Genomic DNA, 13,261 nt, shown 5'->3' on the forward strand with positions numbered 1-13,261 from the left:
ATCATGAGTCATTCAAGTTGTTTAAAACTCTATCATAAATGAGCCGGAAATTTCACAGCGCATGGCCTCTTTTAAGCCGGAGGTATGAGCCGCCATAGCTAACAGATGCAATTTTTGACTAAGTGTGGCACAAACAAGTTTCACAGATCGCAGTAATTATTTTGGATCAAACGATCGTCCAGAAAGGAAAAATTTCTAGACCTAGAAAGCTGATACAGAGAAGTTCATGAGCTCAGAACGAGGTCTTTTTGCGGACAGAAGGGATCTACTAGCATAAAAATGAGTGCGAAACCACTGCCGCAGGAGTTCTACCCTGTTTCCGGATCAAAAGGGGTCGCGGTGGAAGAACTGTGAAGAACTCAGGATGAACTACGGAGAACAGAGGAGGAACTACAGAACCCTAATGCGAATCTGCTGTAGGGAGGTGCAAGGACTTACTGGCGCTGATGAGATGTGGAGGTCGCCGCCGTTTCCCTGGATCAGTTCAGGGTGATGCAGCGGCCAAGGTTGAGGAAGACCAGGGGCGCGGCGGCGGCGGCGGAGCTCGAGCTCTCGGGTGACAGAGGAGGAAGACGATGGAAGAGAGGAGTGAATGAAGGCTTATGGGCCGAGCCTATTTATAACGGTGACTGATAAGTGGGCGCGAGAAACGAGGAGGCCAAGATGTGATTATCTCGCCACCAAAACGCCTCGATTTTTGGGATGGTCATTAAAGATAAGATCCGTTGCGATATGACAGAATAAAAAATGAATTTAATGGAAGATGACGTCACGGCGGGTTACCGAGAATCCAGAAGATGACGTCACGGCGGGTTATAACTTTTGCACAAGCAGAAGCCGGAAGATTTCCTTTCAAGGGGATTGAAGATTGACATGAACTGGTTCAAATCAATCTGGGGCCTAATGTTGAGGATATAACCGTTAGAGTTACCCGCCCAGGAGGGGCCGGGTTACGTCATAATGATCATCACGTGAAGCCCAATACCAAGCTTGAAGATGGCGGATCAGTAATGGGCTTAAGACCCGGAGGCGGCTTAAGGCCCGTAGTGATAACCCGCCGTTATGGCAAGAGTAGTTAAGAGTCCGAGCCGGATATTGTTATAAGCCGGCCGGGACTCTGAGAGCCGCGGGCGTCAACCTCTCTATATAAAGGGACGACCCGGCGGCGGTTCAGGACGAGAGAGGACAGATCGAGAGCCGGGCATAGCGATTAAGCTCCCTAGTCATCGAAACCCTAAGCAATACCACCTCAACTGGACGTAGCCTTTTACCTTCACCGTAAGGGGCCGAACCAGTATAACCCTCGTGTTCCTTGTCCCGTTTAACCCCTTTAAGCTTCCTAGCTGCGATGGCTCCACGACTAAGTCCTAACACGAGGACATCTGCCGTGATAATTCCGCGACAGGCACCCTGCCGGAGGGGGAAATCATCTCCAGTGTCCATCTTCATCATCCAGGCGGCCACCACGATGAGGAGGGAGTAGTCCACCCTCGGGGCTGAGGGTTTGTACCAGTAGCTATGTGTTTAATCTCTCTCTCTCTCTCGTGTTCTTGAGATGTCATGATCTTGATGTATCACGGGCTTTGTTAATATAGTCGGATGATATGGTGTTTTGCCTTCTCTATCTTGTTGTGATGAATTGAGTTTTCCCTTTTAGATTTCATTTTATCGGATTGAACACTTTTATGGATTTGAGAGCACTTGATATATGTCTTGAATATGAATACTCGTGGTGAGAATGGGGTATTGAAAGGATCGAGAAGAGGTGTCTAGAGGGGGGTGAATCGACTCTTAGCAAGAAAAGTGGCAGTTTTTAATTTCTTTAAGTTGAGGTGGAGTTTTAGCACAAGTTTAAACATTCACAATACATATCAAGCATGGATGACAAGAGTATATGAGCAGCGGAAAGTAAAGCATGCAATTTGCAAGAATGTAAAGAGATAGGATTGGAGTGTGCAAACGTAATGGAGACACGGAGATTTTTGGCATGGTTCCGATAGGTGGTGCTATCGTACATCCACGTTGATGGAGACTTCAACCCACGAAGGGTAACAGTTGCGCGAGTCCATGGTGGGCTCCACCCACGAAGGGTCCACGAAGAAGCAACGTTGTCTATCCCACCATGGCCATCGCCCACGAAGGACTTGCCTCACTAGGGTAGATCTTCACGAAGTAGGCGATCTCCTTGCCCGTACAAACTCCTTGGTTCAACTCCACAGTCTTTACGGAGGCTCCCAAGTGACACCTAACCAATTTAGGAGACACCAATCTCCAAAAGGTAATAGATGGTGTGTTGATGATGAACTCCTTGCTCTTGTGCTTCGAATGACAGTCTCCCAACACTCAACTCTCTCTCACAGATTTGGATTTGGTGGAAAGATGATTTGAGTGGAAAGCAACTTGGAGAAGGCTAGAGATCAAGATTTATGTGGTTGGAATGGAATATCTTGACCTCAACACATGAGTAGGTGGTTCTCTCTCAGAAAATGTATGCTGGAAGTATAGGCATGTTCTGATGGCTCTCCTCACGAATGAAGAGTGGGTGGAGGGGTATATATAGCCTCCACACAAAATCTAACCGTTACACACAATTCACCAAAATCAATGGGACCGAATCAGAAAACTCGGTCAGACCGATTTAGTTCATAATGTGACCATTAGGCGTTTCGGTGGGACCGATATGATCAACTCGGTGGGACTGATGTGCTAGGGTTAGGGTAAAACCTCATATCGGTTTGACCGATTACACAAACTCGGTGGGACCGATTTTGGTAATGAGCTAACCAAGTTGGTCAAGCAAACTCGGTGAGACCGATTACAAAACTCGGTAAGACCGAATTTATTGCAATAGGAACCAGAGAGTTTGCAAGCCCATCTCGGTGAGACCGTGATCCCATCGGTGATACCGAAGTGACTAGGGTTTGTGGCAGTGGCTATGTAAAATGAACTCGGTGGCGCCGGATATATCAAATCGGTAGGGCCGAGTTTGACTTTTGGTTTGGGACATATGTGGATATGAGAAAGTGGTTGAGGGTTTTGGAGCATCTCACTAAGCACTTTGAGCAAGCAAGCCATTAAGCAACACCTCATCCCCTTTTAATAGTATTGGCTTCCCTATGGACTCAATGTGATCTTGGATCACTAAAAGTAAAATGTAGAGTCTTGAGCTTTTGAGCTTGAGTCAATCCTTTGTCCTTAGCACCTTGAAGGGGTTCCACATCCTCTTGTCCACGCCACTCCATCTGTTGAACTTGTCTGAAATATTCTAGATAGAAACATTAGTCCAACAGGAGATATGTTGACATTAATTACCAAAACTACCCAGGGAGCACTTGTGCTTTCAGGTATCATATTGATCCACTTTATATATGTTTTGGCATTCAACTCGCGGATTCCCGAGCTGACATTGGGGTAATCTATGCATAGGGGTTGGTGCACGTTCTTGTCTTTGTTTCTCCGTTAGAAACATTGGGGCACTCTTTGAAGTTCTTTGTGTTGGATTTAATATTACGAATCTGAATTTGCTTTGTTATTGTTTTAGTACGAATTCTTGGTTAGATCGATCGGAAAGAATAGCTTGGTGTTATTTTAGTACAAACTCTAGGATAGATTGATTGGAAAGAATAGCTTTGAGGTGGTTTCGTACCCTACAAACAATTCCGTCTTATGTTCTCCGCTAGGAACTTTGGAGTGATTTCTTCATCGCACTTTGAGGGGTGGTTATATGATCCAATTATATTAGAACTGTTGAGAGATTGCACTAGTGAAAGTACGGACCCTAGGCATCATTTTGAAGCATTGCAATACCATTTTTGTGCCTGTTTACTATTTGCTACTTTGCTGTTTTTATTTATTCAGATTATAAAAATATATTTCTACCATCCATATTACACTTTTATCACCATCTCTTCGCCAAACTAGTGCACCTATACAATTTCCCATTGTATTGGGTGTGTTGGGGACACAAGAGATTTCTTGTATTTGATTGCAGGGTTGTTTGAGAGAGACCATCTTCATCCTACACCTCCCACGGATTGATAAGCCTTAGGTCATCCACTTGAGGGAAAATTGCTACTGTCCTACAAAACTCTGCGCTTGGAGGCCCAACACGAGTCTACAAGAATAATGTTGCGTAGTAGACATCATATAGCCAGGAGCTCAAGGAGCATTTGGTAGCGGAGAAGCAAATTGCGGTCGCACGCATGAATGAGGTCGCGATGGCTGCCATTCATGCCGACCCCCAGATCATGGAGGAGCACCTCGCTGTCGAGGCCACCATCGACGCCGCCACGCGGTTGGCTGCTTTAAACGATAGTTTAAGGCATTTTCTCGAGGCCACCGTCGGTGCCTTGGACGAAGATTACGAGGTGTTTTCTCAGCGTGCCCGTGCTTACCTCAACTCTAGAGCCAGCAGGTTGGCACCCGAACTGGCTCAGGCGACTCACCACTATGAGGAGGGCACCCACGACGTGGAGGCCTCGCCCTCTTCCAAGTCTAAGGAGCCAATTGTCATCAATATGTCCGACAATGAGGAGTAGCTTGTATTTTTAGCTCACTATGATGACCTATGTTCAGCTAGCTAGCTATGCTGGTTAAGCATGTTCGGTTTACCTGTTGCATGTGTTGGTCCTGCCTTTCCTTTACAAATTCTAGTGAATTGTCCTATGCACTGTTGAAAGATCGTGGATGTCGCCTAGAGGGGGGGTGAATAGGCGCTTTAAAATAATTACGGTTTAGGCTTGAACAAATGCGGAATAAACCTAGCGGTTAATTTGACAAGCACAAAACCTACAACAACTAGGCTCACCTATGTGCACCAACAACTTATGCTAAGCAAGATAAACAACTAGGTGATAGCAAGATATATAACAAGAAACAATATGGCTATCACAAAGTAAAGTGCATAAGTAAAGGGCTCGGGTAAGAGATAACCGAGGCACGCGGAGACGATGATGTATCCCGAAGTTCACACCCTTGCGGATGCTAATCTCCGTTTGGAGCGGTGTGGAGGCACAATGCTCCCCAAGAAGCCACTAGGGCCACCGTAATCTCCTCACGCACTCGCACAATGCAAGATGCCGTGATTCCACTAAGGGACCCTTGAGGGCGGTCACCGAACCCGTACAAATGGCAACCCTTGGGGGCGGTCACTGAACCCGTACACTTTGGCAACCCTTGGGGGCGGTCACCGGTACCCGTCAAATTGCTCGGGGCGATCTCCACAACCTAATTGGAGACCCCGACGCTTGCCCGGAGCTTTACACCACAATGATTGAGCTCTGAACACCACCAACCGTCTAGGGCGCCCAAGCACCCAAGAGGAACAAGCTCAAGGGCACCAAGCACCCAAGAGTAATAAGCTTCTCAACTTGTAACTTCCACGTATCACCGTGGAGAACTCAAACTGATGCACCAAATGCAATGGCAAGGGCACACGTAGTGCCCAAGTCCTTCTCTCTCAAATCCCACCGAAGCAACTAATGCTAGGGAAGAAAAAGAGAGGAAGAACAAGAAGGAGAACACCAAGAACTCCAAGATCTAGATCCAATGGGTTCCCCTCACGTAGAGGAGAAAGTGATTGGTGGAAATGTGGATCTAGATCTCCTCTCTCTTTTCCCTCAAAAACTAGCAAGAATCCATGGAGGGATTGAGAGTTAGCAAGCTCGAAGAAGGTCAACAATGGGGGAAGAACACGAGCTCAAGAGATAAAGTAGAATGGGGAAGAAGACCCCCTTATATAGTGGGGGGAACAATCCAACCGTTACCCCCACTTCAGCCCCGCAGAGAGCGGTACTACCGCTTGGCCAGCGGTACTACCGCTTGCTCTTATAAGCGGTACTACCGCTCCCCCTCGCGGTACTTCCGCTGGGCCTAGAGCGGTACTACCGCGGTGGCAGGGCGGTACTACCGCATACGAGCGGTACAACGGCCCCCACTGCCGTGGCCAGTACCGTAAAACCCGACACGAAAAAAGGACCCCTCGAATCGAGGCGGTACTAGCACGAGACCGCAGCGGTACTACGGCTGGGGGCTACCAGCGGTACTACCGCTCAGGAGCGGTACTACCGCTCTAGAGCGGTACTACCGCTTGTAGCACCCAAGCGGTACTACCGCTCCGGCCCGCGGTACTACCGCTGGGAAACCAAAACTGCCATAACTTCTGCATATGAGCTCCGAATTGAACAAACTCAAGCTTGTTGGATAGAGGAAGACGAGTAGCATCAAAACAGCGACATAACCTCCAACAAATAGAGGAGTGAAACCTCCAACCGAGAAGAACCGGCATAACCTCCAACATCGAAAACATCATAGAAGATGCGAGTGAACTCCGTTTTCGATGAACTCGAGCTTGTCATCAAGATGACCATAAGCTCCAAAACTCACAAAGAGAAGAACCAAACAAGAACCAATAAAGATGATGCAAGGATGCAATGGTTTGAGCTCTCTATGAACGATACGATCAAGCTACTCATCGAGAGCCCCCCTTGATAGTACGGCAATCGATCCTATAACCCGGTCTCCCACCTACCATCATGAGACTGGTAAAATAGAAAACCTATCAAGAGCAAACCTTTGCCTTGCACATGGTCCACTTGAGCTAGATGATGACGATCTTGACTCCCTCAAGTTGGACCACCTTTCTTGGTTGCGTTGGCTCGATGAAGACTAGTTGATTGCTCCCCCATGCTCCACTATGGGTGAGCCACTCTTCCGCACATCTTCACACGTCCATTGTCACCACAATGGACGGCAAGCTTCAAGCATTTGATCTCTTCATGATGCTTCACTTGAACTTGCACACCGCAACATCTTCACAAGTCCATTGTCACCACAATGGATGGCAAGCTTCAAGCATTTGATCTCTTCATGATGCTTCACTTGAACTTGCACACCGCAACCTAACCCCACAAAGAACTCTCACGAAGATCATGGGTTAGTACACAAAGCGTAATTGACAATGCTCACCACACCATGGGATCGCTTGATCCCTCTCGGTACATCTTGTGCGCTTTGTGTGTTGATCAACTTGATTCACTCTTGACTTAGTCTTGATCAACCTTGACTCTTTCCAACTCTCTTCATTTGGATGATGTCTTGAAGGTAAACATGAATGATCACACAATCTTCTTCTTCAAGACATGCTTGCAATAAGCTCAACTTTCACATGACCAATCTTTGGATAATTCCTTAATAACACCTTGGTCACCACATAAACTCCTTGAAACCAACCCATGGACTTCAAGAAATGCCTATGGACAAATCCTTGGTCACCACATAAACTCCTTGAAACCAACACATGGACTTCAAGAAATGCCTATGGACAAATCCTTCAAATATAACTCAAGGCAACCATTAGTCCATAGAGATTGTCATCAATTACCAAAACCAAACATGGGGGCACCGCATGTTCTTTCAACTGTTACTATGCAATCTGATCCTCTAGTATATATGTTCTATATATCATGCAATGTGGTGCTCGGTTAACTGTTTGGTTAATTTGTTGTCAAGTTCAGGTAACTATTTGGTCCAGTTTTGCAATGTGATGTTCAATTCATGTGGGTGCAATTTTCTATTGTCTTGCATGCGAGAAACAAATCGAATTCGGCTCTACAAAATACATGAGAAACAAATAGAATTTCTATATTTCCAAGTTGTTAAGCATGCTTTGTTTGGTTAACTGCCTGATCTTCTAGTATGTTATATTGTGCAATGTGGTGCTCAGTTAATATTTGGTTCATTTGTTGTGGTGTTTAGTTAATTGTTTGGTTCAATTCTACAATGCGATGTTCAATTGTTGTGGGTACAAGTTTGTATTGTTATGCATGTGAGCAATAAATCGAATTTGGCATTACTAAATACATGAGAAACATATACAATTGTTATATTTTCTAGTTCTTAAGCATGCTTGTGATGCGGCTTGAACTACGTCGGTATTTCCCCAAAGAGGAAGGGATGATGCAGCAGAGCAACGGTAGGTATTTCCCTCAGTGATGAGACCAAGGTTATCAAACCAGTATGAGAACCACGCAACACTATGTAAACAGTACCTGCACAAAAATAACAAATACTTGCAACCCTACATGTTAAAGGGGTTGTCAATCCCTTTCGGGTAACGGTGCCAGAAATTGTCAAGTTGACGAGATAAAATTGTAGTAGATTGATAGATGCAAATAAAAGCAAATAAAATTGAGCGAGGTACTTTTGGGTTTTTTATAATATAGATCTAAAAATAAAAGCAAATAAAAATAGATTGTGAAGGCAAATATAATAAAGAAGTGACCCGGGGGCCCTAGATTTTACTAGTGGCTTCTCTCGAGAAAAATAGCATAATGTGGGTAAACAAATTACTGTTGGGCAATTGATAGAACTTCAAATAATCATGATGATATCCAGGCAATGATCATTATATAGTCATCACATCCAAGATTAGTAGACCGACTCCTGCGTGTATCTACTACTATTACTCCACACATCCAAGAATCATAATATAACAACATGGAACAATCAAAAATTATAGATACGTTGGAGACGCATCAGCATCCCCGAGCTTAATTCTTGCTCGTCCTCGAGCACGTAAATGATAAAAACAGAATTTTTGATATGGAATGCTGCCTAACATGTTCATCACATAACATTTCCTTACACTACTGGAATCAGCTACTTTGCCGTCTGCCACGGCAGACGGCAAAGGCAAGGATGGCAGACGGCAAAAGGCTCCGGCAAAGTAGGCTTCGGTAAAGAGCTTCTTTGCCGTCTGCTTTTTGAAGCGGACGGCAAAGGGGCCTTTGCCATCAGTGGCTGACGGCAAAGAAAGCCGACGGCAATAAATGTGTTGTTAGTCCGTTAGGCGGCTAACGGCAGCCTTTGCCGTCCGCCGCTGATGGCAAAGAGCATCCGGCCTTTGCCGTCCGTCGAATGACGTCAGCTGGACGTCACTGCGGGACAAGCCTTTGTCGTCTGCTGCTGTAGGCAAATGTGGGCATTCTTTGCCGTCCGCCACTGTAGGCAAAGCCTTTGCCGTCCGCCGATGTAGGCAAACTGACCAAATGGGTCAGCTCCCAGGGAGCACAGGTGGCTGCCGCGTGGCTTCTTTGCCGTCCGCGGCAGACGGCAAAGGAATCTTTGCCATCAGCGGCTGACGGCAAAGGTGCCTCTTTTTTCTGTTTTTTTAATCCAGCAAATTTTCACAGCAAATATATGATATATATATATATATATATATATATATATATATATTTCACAGGGCTATTTAACAGCAAACATATGACATATCCAGCACATAGGTTTCATCGTGCATACATATATAGTTCCATCCATTCATATATAGCAAGTTGCACATACACATTGTTCCATCCATACATATTACAATGCAAAGTTTCATCAAGATAGCAAGTTCCATCATAGCAAGCTAGAAGAATACTAGAGGAGAATGAAAGAAAAAACAAGCACTCCATCATAGCAAGCTAGCTTCCGTGAAGTGAATGAAATCTGCTAAATGGCAAATAAGAAAGTTAGAAAAAGGTGACTAGAAGAAGAAGTATATGCCATTTATGAGCTAACTTAGGTGAAATGGATCATTTATGAGCTAACTTAGTTGAAATGGATCGTTTATGAGCTAACCTAGGTGAAATAGATCGTTTATGAGCTAACCTAGGTAAGATGGGTCATTTTGGAGCTAACCTAGGTGAAATGGATCGTTTTTGAGCTAAGTTAGGTGAAATGGATCGTTTATGAGCTAACCTAGGTGAAATAGATCGTTTATGAGCTAACGTAGGTAAAATGCATCATTTTAGAGCTAACCTAGGTGTGATGGGTCATTTTGGAGCTAAACTAGGTAAAATGGATCGTTTGTGAGCTAACCTAGGTGAAATGGATCGTTTATGAGCTAATCTAGGTAAAATGGGTCATTTTAGAGCTAACTTGGGTAAAATGCATCATTTTGGAGCTAACCTAGGTAACTTCGTATACTTCTATAACTCCAAAAATTCTGAAAAATTAGGACAACGTGGGCAATTTGTATATCAATCTTGTGTAAAACACTCAGAGCAAAAGCCCGTTTCTGTGATTTATGAAAATTATTTTTCTGACCGCAAAAGTTTCTGTTTTTCAACAAGATCAAATTAACTATCACCCAACATGATCCCAAAGGCTTCGCTTGGCACAAACATTAATTGAAACCGCAAAAACACTTCTAATCAGAGGCATAATTGGGTATTTTATTGAAAACAGCAAGAAAACCAAAAAGCAAAAAGATACAAGTTAGGTTGCCTCCCAACGAGCGCTATCGTTTTACGCCCCTAGCTAGGCATAATGCAAAGGATCTAAGCATTGTCATCTGTAGTCTTTGCCACTTTAGTAAGGGCGTTTTCAAATCCGGGAGGCTCTTTGCGCATCCCTAAATTTTCTATAAAAGAAACCATCTTGAGATCTAAGATATCCAGCCATTTATTACAAAGGGTAATCAAAGTATTCAAGCGATTGATACTACCAGTAAGATGTTTGAGAGGTTCATTATATTTTTGCAATTCAACCATATGTTTGTGCAAATCACCAAGTTTGTCCAAAATTTGAACTCCCTCTGGGGTGAAAGAAATCTCCTTCTTTTGAGGTGGAACCCCCAGAATTGCTTCTAAGATTTCCTAGGCAACATTAGCATCAAGCTCAATAAAATTCCCATTAGCGGCAAAATCTAAGAGTTGTCTATGATGCAAAGCCAATCCTATGTAAAAATTACGAAGCAAAATCTTTGCGTCTCCCTTTAGGTTGCAAACACGATAGGATTCCATTAGCCTATAACAAGCATCTTTCAAATTTTCTCCTTGTCGTTGCTTGAAATATAAAACTTCAAAATCTGGTGATAAAGGAGGAGTGGTCATGCTAGCCATTATGACTAGAAAGCAAGAACGCGGAGAGATCCGGCAAGAAAATGGCGAATGAAAAAGAGGGCGAATAAAACAGCAATTTTTTGTGAAGTGGCGGAGAGGAAAATGAGAGGCAAATGGCAAATAATGTAAATTGCAACGAGATGAGATTTGTGATTAGGAACCTGGTAGATGTTGATGATGTCTCCCCGGCAACGGCGCCAGAAATTCCTTATGATGCGGCTTGAACTACGTCGGTATTTCCCCAAAGAGAAAAGGATGATGCAGCACAGCAAAGGTAGGTATTTCCCTCGGTGATGAGACAAAGGTTAACTAACCAGTAGGAGAACCACGCAACACTATGTAAACGGTACTTGCACACAAAGAACAAATACTTGCATCCCGACGTGTTAAAGGGGTTGCCAATCCCTTTCAGGTAACGGTGCCAGAAATTTTCAAGTTGACGAGATAAAATTGTAGTAGATTGATAGATGCAAATAAAAGCAAATAAAATTCAGCGAGGTATTTTTGGGGTTTTGATAATATACATATGAAAATAAAAGCAAATAAAAATATATTGTGATGGCAAATATAATAAAGAAGAGACCCGGGGGTCGTAGATTTCACTAGTGGCTTCTCTCGAGAAAAATAGCATACGGTGGGTAAACAAATTACTCTTGGGTAATTGATAGAACTTCAAATAATCATGATGATATCCAGGCAATGATCATTATATAGGCATGACGTCCAAGATTAGTAGACCGACTCCTGCATGTATCTAATACTATTACTCCACACACTGACCACTATCCAGCACGCATCTAGTGTGTTAAGTTCATGGAAAAACAGAGTAATGCAATAAGAACGATGACATGATTTAGACAAGATCTGTTTATGTAGAAATAGACCCCATGTTGTTATCCTTAATAGCAACGATACATACGTGTCGGTTCCCCTTCTGTCACTGGGATCAAGCACCGTAAGATCGAACCTGTTGAGGATATAACCATTAGAGTCACCCGCCCAGGAGGGGCCGGGTTACGTCATAATGGTCATCACGCGAAGCCCAGTACCGGACTTGAAGATGGCGGGTCAATAATGGGCTTAAGACCCGGAGATGGCTTAAAGCCCGTAGTGATAACCGTCGTTAAGGTGAAACTTGTAGTGTAAGGCAAGAATAGTTAAGAGTCCGAGCCAGACACTGTTATGAGCCGGCCGGGACTCTGAGAGCTGCTGGGCGTCAACCTCTCTATATAAAGGGATGACCCGGCGGCGGTTTAGGGGGAGGCAAGACCAAATTGATAACCAGGCAGGACTTTCTAGCTCCTGGTCGTCGAAACCCTAATCAATACCACCTCAACTGGACGTAGGCTTTTACCTTCACCGTAAGGGGCCGAACCAGTATAACCCTCGTGTTCCCTGTCCCGTTTAACCCCTTTAAGCTTTCTAGCAGCGATGGCTCCACGACTAAGTCCTTGCACGAGGACATCTGCCGTGACAATTCCACGACAGTTGGCGCCCACCGTGGGGCTTGCGCACGGTGGATTTGAGTTCTTGAAGGGCAGCTTCGAAGGGCTCAAGGGATACGATGTGGGCCGGATGACCAAGAGTCGTCGCGGCAAGCTCTACACCGACAACGCAACCTGGGGCCCCGACGCCGGCTCAATCAAGTACGGGTACCAGGTCCCCTTCGGCGGAATCCATGTCTTCATTGGCAAGATTGGTGAGCCGGGCCCTGAGCCGGGTCTCTGCGCCGATCTCATCCAGACAGCTCAGCGCGCACGACCCGCCCGGGCTCTACCTGCCTTGAAGCATGCTTTCGTGGGATGTGTCCATGGAGGACTCTCTGAAGGATCTGGATCTGCTGATGAGACGGCCGCCGGCTCTGACGGTGAGTCGTCTACGGATGAGTCAAACTCGTTATATCAACTTCAAGATGGCAGGCTCAGGGGTTGTTCCGATGGCGACAGCATTCCGGACCCCTTTGAGCCGCCGAGCCAGGTTGGAATCTTCATGGCCGACGCACAACCTGTTCAAAACCCCGCCGCCGGGTCAGGAAGCCCTGTGCCCTTGCCGGCTCAGGTGCTGATGGATCTCACAGACAAGATGACGGTCCTGTTGACCGCTACGGTTGCCCCGGCGGATCAAGTTCAGCATGACGCGGAGGTGGCACAGTTAAAGTTGGATCTAGCAAAAGCCAAGGAGGATCTGGCAGCGGAAGGGATCAGGATGGCTGCAGAGAGGGCAGCTCTCGACGCCCAGACTCAGCTGATCCAGGCACAGTCTTTCCGGCTCACGATGGATCAAAACGCGTCCAATGAGGTCATGAGAAGGAGGCATCAAAAGGCCCAATCTCGACTCTCTCCGGTTTACGATCCTCGAAACCTCTTCAACACGCC

The sequence above is a fragment of the Aegilops tauschii genome, chromosome 4 (genome assembly GCF_002575655.3).
Source record: "Aegilops tauschii subsp. strangulata cultivar AL8/78 chromosome 4, Aet v6.0, whole genome shotgun sequence".
NCBI lineage: Eukaryota > Viridiplantae > Streptophyta > Magnoliopsida > Poales > Poaceae > Aegilops > Aegilops tauschii.